Raw genomic sequence first — 10,988 nt, 5'->3', positions numbered from 1 at the left:
CTTCCACTCAGTTTTGGGAAACGGGGATTTAAGTACCTTTTGGAATCTTCAATACCTGTGTCCTCTGTGCAGCCAAGCGGGACTCTGCAGCTGCTTGATAAAACCCTTACGAGCCAGCCTGCTCACACCAGATCCCCAGCACAATAGTCAGCACAGTTACAGTGAAAGCGGTAAGGTAACCCACACTGATAAGCATATGGCCCACGCTGCATGTGAGATAAAACAGTTTCTCTGCTGTTTCATTTTGTTATTTTAAATCATGGCCGTATTTTTTATCGAGTTCTTATTTTTATGAAAGCATTGTGTAACTATAATAACTGTGATCATCGACATTTTGAAAATGCTGACAAAAAGTTTGGTCTTTGTGGGACTAGAGGGACTTACACTCACTCTGTCAGTTCTTGCGATAGCATTGCTCAGGCTGATGCCTCACAAAATCATCTGATTAGATGAAGAAACACTGAAAACTGTGATATCTCATTACATGGCATTGAGTATTCCCCTCAGCCATATGGTAATTGGCCAGGTCTCTCCTGTTACTTAGGAGCTTGTACTATGTCAGGAAAACCCCAAAGCAAAGCATTTCACACAGATTTTGGAGATGCATGATAGCAGACTGGCCTTTTATCCCCCTCTCTTCAGGTGTTTGTAGGAGCCGAGCACAAGCTAGCCCACAGTATAGCAGAAGCATGTGATATTTATTCACATAGATACATAAGAAGAAAAATTTCTGCTCTACAAAATTTACTATTTAAATTAGGCCGGTAATAGTATGAATACTGACAATAGGCCATGCTAGATAAGATGGGGTGATTGTGGTAAGTGCTTTTGAAAGTAATTTTATTAAAAGAAACGGATCTTATAATTAATTTTCTGCTATGTGGCATATTCCTTTTTTTTGGTAAAAGTAATTATTCTTTACCTTTCTGTTTTTAATGGGCAGGCCAGAGAGTGGGAGTAGATCGTGCTATGGTAGAAGTGAGCGGAGGAAAGCTCATTTGCTGGAAGCAGTAGTGACAGTTACAGATCAAGCCAAGCTACAGAACTCATCCTGGCAAGTGGAACTTGTTCTCGCGCAACCCAGTTTTGTGAGTGAAAAGTCTTTGCATTTGGAGTATTGCATGCATGTTGTTAGAGGGTGAGCTGACACCTTCTGTATTTGGCCCTCTAACAGTACACTGATGAGTTCAGAAAGGAGTCAACAGAGGTGTGTGCAGCAGTCTTGTTATAAGGGCAGCTTAAATATCAGGTTTTCCAGCCCAGAGAATCAGCAAAAGAAGTGAAGTGACCACAAAACATTTAATAGAATGTGTGTAGTGTTACTTAGGCCCACCTCTGTTAATCAACCAGAAAGTGAAAAAAGAGTAATCATTTGAGATTTAAACAGCAAAATCACGAAATAGAGAAGTAACTTTTTAGATACTGGGTACTGGAGAGAAAAGCAGGTAGTTGGTTAGTAAGCACTAGACTGTTAGAAAACGTAGGAACTGTAAGTAGCAGTTCCAAAGAGATGGATCAGACAGTGTCAGCTAATGAATGCCTGCAGATATCATCTCTATCCTATATTTAAAATCAATTCACCTTAGTATAAAGTGTGTGTGTATCTTGAAAAGATTTTTATGTAGGCAGTTCTGTGAGTGAGATTGAAGCTGTATGCCCCTTACCTCCTATATAAGGCTAGTCACTAAAAGAGGTCAAAGTTGCTGTCTCTCTCATAATTTTGGAGATTAACATTTTTATTCTAAAAGGTTTTAGAAGGATTTTAGAAAGAAATATTGATGTAAGTAGCTAAGTTCACACAAATAAAAACCTGACAAATATTTGATGATGAAAAATAAAAAAGTCAGGCATTAAATTTCACAGAAAAATAGAGAATGATAGTAACAGAACTGGATCAAAGAGAGGTCTTTCAAAATTGCAGTGCATTTCTAAAAGGAGGAGTTTTAATGAAGGAGCACAATAGTGAAGTGAGCATGACTGTGGCTGAAGATTTTTGAGACCTGTGAATTTAAAGCTGCTTCTGGACTTGATTGTGTTCTTGCTATGTTCAGTAAATTTATTTTGGCATTCAGAGCCAAGGGGTGGGGGAAAAACCTGTTTGTTAAAAATTATTATTTTGGAGAATGAGAAATGACTACTCATTACTGAACTCTGGGAGAAGATTAGTTAGCATGCAGCTGTCTTTGACCTTGAAGTGCAAAGAAGACACAGGAGTGTGTGGGAGTCAGGGAGAACTCTATCATGACTTGACTGACATCCACCTACTCCTGTAGATGCGTTTTAGATGCACATTCTGTCTTCCTTTGGAAATGAATCTTTTGGGGGGCCTGCTTCATTAAAATGCAGTTAAATTGCTCTGCAGGAAGGGGATATGCGATGAGGAGCAAATGGGATATTTATAAGATCATTTATGTCACACAACAGTCAGAAGACAGAAAAATACCCATGTCAACTATTATGAGTTTATTAAACACCTAATGATTGACTGTGACATTGATTTTTAATATGCAAACTAAGGTGCACATGTTTAGTGTCAGCAAAGACTGACAATGAGAATCAGTGATGATTACAAGTCCCATACTACGGCTGGGAAGGAAAGGTATTCTGCTCCGTATGATAGGTATGGCTGACAGAAAATGCGTAAAGAGCACAAATGAAGAAGAAATGTGTACGCTGTGTTTTTTGAAGAGGAATGAGGCATGGTATGAATATAAAAAGAAAAATGTAAGAATTGTTGTCTTTGGACGAACATACATGATATTGGTCTGTGAATAAAGTAAGCTTAGTATAAAGTATCTGTAGCCTCATTACATTCTATAGATATCAGTATTCAAGTGACAGAATAAGTCACTTCAGAAAAAAATTGCCTTTTAATCTTCTGGTTTATGTACTGTAACTATTCGCATAAATGCTATTGATTCTTATTAGAATTTAGATATATTTCCTATGGTGATCTGAATTTATTATGCTGCCCTGTAAGTTTGCCAAATGTGAATTGCTGTAAAGTCAAATTAAATTTAGTTGCTTTCAAATATCTCAAAAAGTAGAAATGTTGGAAATATATTGTTTCTGTGCTACTAACTGGATTTCTGTTGAGGAACTTTAAACAAATATATGTAAAGACATTTATCATGTCTTTTATGACACGGTAAATGAATTACATAAAGCATCCATATTCAGTATAGGTTTTAATTAATCTTAATTAATTTGGATCATGGTTAGCCTTTACCCTTCTGCAGGGCAGAGCAGAGACTTCTACATTCTGTGATGGGACAGCCCTTATGCTCAAGGTTGCAAGGGCTATGCTTCCTAGCAGCAGGTCACTGAGATGGCAGCGCCCTGGTTTCAACAAGCTGGCCCTTTGTATAGGGCAGGCTTGACTTCCTCCTCCATTAAGAGTCAAGAACACAGACATCACCTCCAGGACAACTGGGAAGTCAGGTGAGACAGAAGAGCACTTCTACTCCCTCCTGCAGGACACTGTGACTGCGATGCTTATTGCAGTTTGTGGCTAAATACCATAGTCTATTCCTGAGAAAGCACTCTGCACATTTGCCAGGCAGATGGTGACTGCTACAGTCAGAGTGATGATTCCAGTTAGGATATTTCCACAGATGTTTGTGGGCAATGCAAAATATGTTGTACTTTTCATGAGATTTTTCTATTACCCAGTAAAAATTGCCTTAACTGGTTGCAGGATGAGAACAGAAATATCTCTTTCAAAGATTTTAAAGACTCAACTGCTCTATTGTTCTAGAAAAAAACCTATCACAGAGACATTTCGTGTTGGAGCTAGGATGAGGAACATCTGTATTTAGACTGTATATTTTGAAGTAATTTCTTATTATTTTGTATAAAGTATCTGTGTTAGTGATGGGCTGTCCATCACTAACACATTGCTGCACATTCAACATCCAGGGTTTATAGCTTCCTTTGCTACTTTTTATGCCAGCAGTGGGACTGCACATATTCTGTGGCATGCCTTTAATTAATTAGTCTTTATCCATCCTATTTGGGGACAGACAGAGGAACTTAATATATTATTACTAACTAACGAGCAAATTCTACTTTCTGATGATTAAATTTTCAGAAGTAATTTGAAATATAGATTGTCCGTCCTTCACAGGGAGACATCATCAGATGGACTTCATTAATTAATCAGCAACATTCAGTGCATAGCATGGCTATGCAGGTGCTAGAGTAAAATAACCATTATTAAAGTTGTTTTTCACATTTTTCATTGTTTCATAGGAAAATGGCCCAGGGCTTATTTTCTCTGTGATGTTAGCTTCATTTATAACTCAAATCCCATACAGAAGGAAAATGCCTTAACCCTAATGTGTGTTAGTACTTCTATGTTGAACTGTTAATCTGGATCACCCAAACCAATCTCTCTTCAAGTTAGTACAGCTTATTTAGACTGTGTGGATGTGGACTGTACCTGTGTTGGTGCTGCAAGTCGTATGTTGGTTTCCTGTAATTCCTCCCTGCCCCGTACAACAAGAAAGACAGTCAATTTCTCCCACAATTCATTCTTGGAAAAGAAAAAGCTGTGGCTTAGCTTATTGCAGCAAAGCTGTGTGTTATCCCTTTAGAAATCTTTGTGCCAGATGCAACCGGTGGTAGTGCCTTTTATGGGCTCAGCTCTACGACTGCTATGCTGCAGTGCAAAGATGACAAGCTAACTCTTGCAGTGAAGACAGACTCCCCACTTTGTGCTTCGCCCCATGTCTGAAAAAGTAAGGAACCAAACTTCCTTCCTTCCTTCCTTCCTTCCTTCCTTCCTTCCTTCCTTCCTTCCTTCCTTCCTTCCTTCCTTCCTTCCTTCCTTCCTTCCTTCCTTCCTTCCTCCCTCCCTCCCTCCCTCCCTCCCTTCCTCCCTTCCTCCCTTCCTTCTTTTCTTACTTCCTTGTGAGGCTGGAGTAGGCGTCAGGACTCTGGTCTCTGTGTTTGGAGGTGCCCAGTGGCTGATACAGTGGAGCTACCTTGTAGAGGGTGAGGCATGAAAGCAGCACAGAGTAAGGCCAGACGCTTCCTTGCTGTGCTGTGGTCAAAAGAAAGGACCAAGCTCTACACTATAAAGCATCATCTCAGATGTCTGATCCCCATGGTCCTTCAGCGTGGAGGACTAGGACCTCAAACCAGCACTGAAATGATGGCTGAAGTTCACACCATGGAAGTCTTGCTTGCTTCATTGTTTTGCAAGGCTTCTGTTGACACAGAACGCTTCAGGACCATTTCTAGGGAAGTAGCCACAAGACCGGTAAAGCTCGCTCTTTCCCCTGAAATCCCGGTTGCTGGCAGGGAACCTCTGCAGCTGAAAGTGAAATTCGTACTGCTGATTATTCATCTGTGTCCTGTTGTTGAAAGTCAAATTGTTAGGGACAGAAATGATTATGAACAGAAACGCGCTGACTAAAGAAAAAGCTTGGAATTAGAAGATGTGAGTTTTAGTCCTGGCTCGACTACTTGTTATCAAATAAGGTAAACAAAAGTCTGTTGAGAATTAACACAAAGTCTCTATGGACTGAAATTCTCCTCTGAATTTTGCTCCATTTTGTGGCAGCGACAAAGACATCCTCATGGAAATGGCAGAGATCACACTGACAGAAAAGCCTAGCATCATGGGTAGCCCCAAGAGGGAAGGGTGAATGTCATGATGAGATGTGTGATGCAGAGAATAGTTTTTAGACCCTGGAAATGGCTACTTCTTAAAGCAGTCATTGGAACAACATCAGGACAAACAAGTCTTGATTTATCCTGATCCAGGACTGACTTCAGAATGTTACTGCTAAATAGACATGATACAATAATTATCGCAATACACTCAGGTTTAGCCCTTTCCCTGCAATAACAGAGAACTACATAAAATCAAGAAACTACTTCCAAGAGATGAAAAGGAACAGTCAAAAGAAAAAAAAATGTTTGTGGCATAACATGGAGATTGCTTAAATATAATATACTGGAACCTCAGAATAAATTATTTCATTTGTGGAAAAAGAAAACGTGGAAAAGAACTCCAAATAAGTCTTCAAAGTTAAACATCAGAGTAAGGGGGATTACTAGGAGTTAAAAGACCTAAAACGAACATCACGTTCAAATGGAAAAAGAACATAAACAAGTTAAATGTAAAATTAATAAGGCAGCAGAAAAAAAAGACTTTGGGGAACAATTTCCTAAAGACAAAAAAATTAAAAATATACTTATTTGTCAAACATATTAGGGAGCCTGCCAGAAAGACTGTGGGGCCAATAGATGATCGTGGTTTAATAGGAGTTCTCACAGGGCAAAAATGCAGTAAAATTAAACCAATTCTTTTCAGTAAGCGTCACCACCAAGAAGACATTGAAACCAGAGGGCTTTGTGTTACATGGATTGAAGTTTAAAACAGAACTTTCTCAAACAAAGGTGTCAAAAGAACAAGATTTAGAAGAAATAGATGGACTGAATGCAGACAAATTACCAGAACCATGTGTTTTTTACTTGGGAGCCCTGAGGGAAGATAAATATGGAAATGGAAACTTTCAGCTATGTTATGGAGTCTATTGATTAAATCAGTTGTGGTACTAGATGAGAGTGGAAAGGCAAATATGAATTCAACTTTTAAAAAGGATTTAAGTGGAATGAGGAATTCAAAAAGCTTAAGACAATCTATATATTTGATAGTGTGTGAACTGTTAGAAGCCATCCTAGGACTAATAGACAAAAGGGTAAGTACGATATAATGAGGAAGAAGCAACACAGCTTTTGAAAAGGGATTGGTACCTTGCAAATCTATTACAGTTGTTCATCACTGAATATACAGAAGTGATCCAGCTGATACTCTGCCGAGAAGCTTTTTGACAAGGTCCTTTGCTGAAGGGTCTTAAAGAAATTAAGTTGTGGTAGGATGGGGAGAAGGTCCTCTGCATATTAATAACTGTTTAAAAGGTAGGAAATGGAAAGTAGGAATAAATGGTCAAATTTCATAAGGGAGGAAGGTAACAAGGGAATTCCTTAGGCACCTGTGCTGAGGTCTTTACTGTCAAAGATACTAATAAATAATTATATGTTATATAATTAAAGTGTGTGTATGTGTCTGCAAGTATAATATATATACATGTATACTCATATCTGTGTTTTAATATACAGATGACAACATGACATGAAATTTGTATTCTATATCTACAACTGCAAAGTAAAGCACACAGGAAAACTTATCCTAGCTATACGCCAACAGTGAGAGGATCTAAATCAGCGTTACATTACCATGCAAGACAGAGAGCCCAGAGTCACTGGAGATTGTTCTGTAAACACATTGGCTCAGTGCTCAGCACTGTTCAAAAAAAGCAGGTAGAACATTAGGAGCTATTGGGGGGGGGGAAAGTGATGTTTACTGTTTTGCCTTTTATGTCACTGTGAAAAAATCATAGTTCATCTACATCCTGAGTACATTTGTGGAAGTCTGAGCATCACTCCCTGCATTTAAAAAAAAAGTGTAATATAATTATAAAAACATTATAGCTCGCTCTCTTGATAGATATATACTATATGCGTTACATATATAAGGTGGTAAGGATTGCTGGGGTATAGAGCAGCTCCTATACAAGGAGAGATTAAATACCCTGACATGCTTCAGGTAGGAAGGGAGAGGGCTGAGAGAACAGAGGTGTCATCATGCAGTAGGTTTCAGATGTGCACTTTTTCATTCAGGGTAGAATTAGTCTTGGAACTCACTGGTATTTGTGGGGGCCAAAAATATAGATGGGTCTAAATAGCAATTGCAAAATAGGTATATGGAAAGATGTCAGTTGGAAGTTGTGGCTACAGCCTCTGGCTGAGAAAAGGCAAAACCCACAGTCCCATTGACTAGCACTGCTATGGTCTTGCCCCATCCAAAGCCAGATGTCCACCTGCACCTGCCCCACAACCCTGTTGTGCTGGCATTGGCGTACACCTGATGCTGTGATGAGCTGTTTCAGGTCTCTGAAATAAAGGACAATTAATCTCTTCATTGTAGGGTTACTTTTCTGTCACCTCTTTGAGCTGGTACGTGTCAATGCCTGGACAAACGGGTGGTCAGGGCTATGTTGTTGGGGAGCAGGGTGGTGTTCTAGTTTATATTGGCTTAATCTGCCTTATAACTGCACCCTGAGCTGGGAGAAGGATGTGGAGGAAGTCACTCTGTCCTTATACTTCTTGCCTAAGCACTTTGCAGAGGCTGTTATCAGGGGCAGGATGGATGGGGTCCCGTTCAGCTTGCTTATGTTCTTATGACTTGTATTGGTTTGTTGGTACATCTCTGTTAGGTTTAGCTTCCCAGCTGCTGAGGAGGCAAGCCAGACTTTTCCCATCTTGGAGAGATAGCTGCAAGGCTTACTCCAGCACAGGTAAATTAATTCTAGGCCAGTGTAAATATAGGGCCTAGAAAATTTTTCACTTTTGCCTCATGTAGGTTGTTTTAACTATGGCCAGAAGGGACAAGAACCTGCAAGGTGCTCTTGCATCCTTGTCGAAATATAAGGCTATACACTGCACTGTTCCCTTTCATGGCCCTGGTTCTATTAAGGGTAAGTTAACACATTTCAGGTCAGATTTGGCTGGTCTTAGGAGTCATGTCTCGAAACTGTTACTTCATATCTTGGATCCTCTCCCCCCCCAAGAGAGCCATTCATGCTTGCTTTGTACCTGCGTGGGACACGACAGACCTGCATGAGTCTGCTTGGGAGCAGAATGTATCTTACCTAAACTGAGCTCCAGGCTATGAAGGCATGTGCCAACCGTGTGCCACACACCGGCAACGGTGGACCCAGCCTTACTTACTGACTCATTTGTGGCCCAAAATAGTGTAACCTTACAGACAACCCCCAGCAGACAAATACGATTTGTAGAAGCATTGTTGGCTAATTGGTGGCTTAAGATAAATGCATTTGGGAAGAAACCAAACACTTTACAAACAGGTATATCTGCAATTAAAAAAAAAGTAGGACTGCATCGAAGAGTTGCTTGTTGCAAACTATTCTCTCATCTCTTCTGAGAGTCAGGAAAATTCAGAAACCCTCTGCAATTTCTAGTTTGCAAAGTTAAATAAATAAAAGGGTTAATTGAAAAGACAATACAGTAACTGTCTTGGTATCATTTAAATATTGTGATCTTCTTAGAAAGGCTGACGTCTCTGAGAGGAAATACTGCTGCTTTGCATGAAATATAGTTGTTTAACATCAGCATTAGCACTCTATCTGTGTTAGAGCCAAAGTATTAATTTCCCAACCTTTGGAATATCATAATTCTGCATCATTATGTAGTATTCAATGCAATAAGCATTGATTTTTCAATAATAGAGAGGTTTTAAACAGACTGAGGGAGGAAATGAGTGTTTGCACAGACCACTAGATTTGTCTGAAACCATGTGCACCTATTTCTGGTGTCTTGTTTCCATAAATAATGGATTGACAGCTTCATGGTTTCCAGAGGATACATGGTACATATAAATGTCAGACAAATAAATTCAAACATTCCATTTTTTTCTGTGATGAGCAGCTCAGTGTAAGGTTTTTATGGTTCTAAATAAAACACATAATTTAATTTGCCTGATGCTTTAAATGAGTCTGAGGGTACTGTGACAAAAAAGGGAAAAAAAAGGAAAAAGAAAAGGTGAGTCTGTTCATCCTTCCTGAACAATTACAGTTGCTACATGTTTAACAGAAGGTTTCCTAAGTAAGATAGGTTTATTTGGTGGAAATATTTAACTGATTTCTATTATTTGGTGGAAATATTTAGCTGATTTCTATTACTTACTGTATCTTATACCAAGCCCAAGGGACTGCTTTAATACAAGAATGTATTTTTTCTGACTGCTGAGTGTGAAGAGATAAGGACAGTAAGCGCGAATGTTGCTCACAGAACAGAAACCAGGTTATAAGGCATACTAAGATGAAGGATAAAGCAGAAAACCATGATAACATAATCTTGTCATTGTGCATTAGTAATCTTCAAGAAGTGGTTTCTCTTTCTGAGCTACTATGCTCAACTGTTTTCCAGTGGAGGTGTGGACTCCAAGTTGACAGTGAAAGTCTGACTGAAAACAGACGTGTTTTCCTTATCTTTCCTGGATTCCTTTGAAGGGAAATATGGATTTGTGATAGCCAGTGCACTTGATGTACTTCTTCAGACTTTTTAATGCTAATTTTTAATGATTAAATAAGATGACTGGTTTTCTGTGGAACCTCCTGGAAAGTGGGGAGAGGGACGTGGGAGCCAGCTCAGGGAGGGAAACAGCAGGGCTGGCAGCAAGGGAGGCAGAGCCCAGGGCTGGGCTCCTGCAGGGAGAGGTGTAACGAGCAGACAGACGTCAGAAATAACAGAATGGAAACTTTCTGGGGATCAAGGGGCCGTGCAGTGCTTGGGGCAGCTCAGAGAGCCACTGTGTTTGCTGAAACTAGTCCTAGAAGCAGAGATACCATGGACAGAGAGAGATTGGATTATAAACTTTCTTTTGCACTCCGAGCTAGCGGCTTTGAGGTTTTTTTTCTGTTAAAACCCCTCGTATTTCTGCTCTAACAAAATGCAGCTTTTTCTTTTTTTTTCTCTTTCTAGCTGAAAAGTCTTTTAATCTGTTTTGGGGAGCTCACTTCAAGATGATGATCTACGTAGATCCTCCTCAAAGCTCTAGCTGACTTGGGGGTCCTTCGCATACTCATCTTTGCATGTTACAAATCGCTGTGCTAGTTGGCATTGCTATATACGTCTCATACTTAACACACAGGTCTGATAGTTACAACTGATTAGTGAACACTGGAAAGGAGTCATGCAAGGTTATCGCATCTACTTGCAATCCGTGGCTTTGTGTGATGTAGCATTGCAGGATCTAGGAGTGCTTGGAAGAACTGGGCCTGTACAAAGCAGAGGAACTCTTTCAAATCCTGTTAGACAGGCAGGGGTCTTAGTAGGAAACCATGATCCTAGGAATGTCTTTCCTTTTTTGGGAAATGTTTGCTCTGAGCATCTCC

General features: G+C 39.7%; 1 long non-coding RNA gene across 1 annotated transcript in view; it reads left to right on the top strand.

Moving 5' to 3' along the window:
- Positions 1-1,063: 1,063 nt before the first annotated feature.
- LOC142404891 (uncharacterized) overlaps positions 1,064-10,988 on the top strand; it is a 28,174-nt gene continuing 18,249 nt past the window's right edge. Inside the window, exons 1-2 of the long non-coding RNA XR_012773986.1 lie at positions 1,064-1,088; positions 3,240-3,441. This is a non-coding gene — a long non-coding RNA (uncharacterized LOC142404891). The remainder of the gene's footprint in view (positions 1,089-3,239; positions 3,442-10,988) is intronic.

This window comes from Mycteria americana, chromosome 1 (genome assembly GCF_035582795.1).
Source record: "Mycteria americana isolate JAX WOST 10 ecotype Jacksonville Zoo and Gardens chromosome 1, USCA_MyAme_1.0, whole genome shotgun sequence".
Taxonomy (NCBI): domain Eukaryota; kingdom Metazoa; phylum Chordata; class Aves; order Ciconiiformes; family Ciconiidae; genus Mycteria; species Mycteria americana.
Note: the sequence above shows the minus strand (reverse complement) of the source record. Positions and strands in the feature narration are given on the sequence as shown.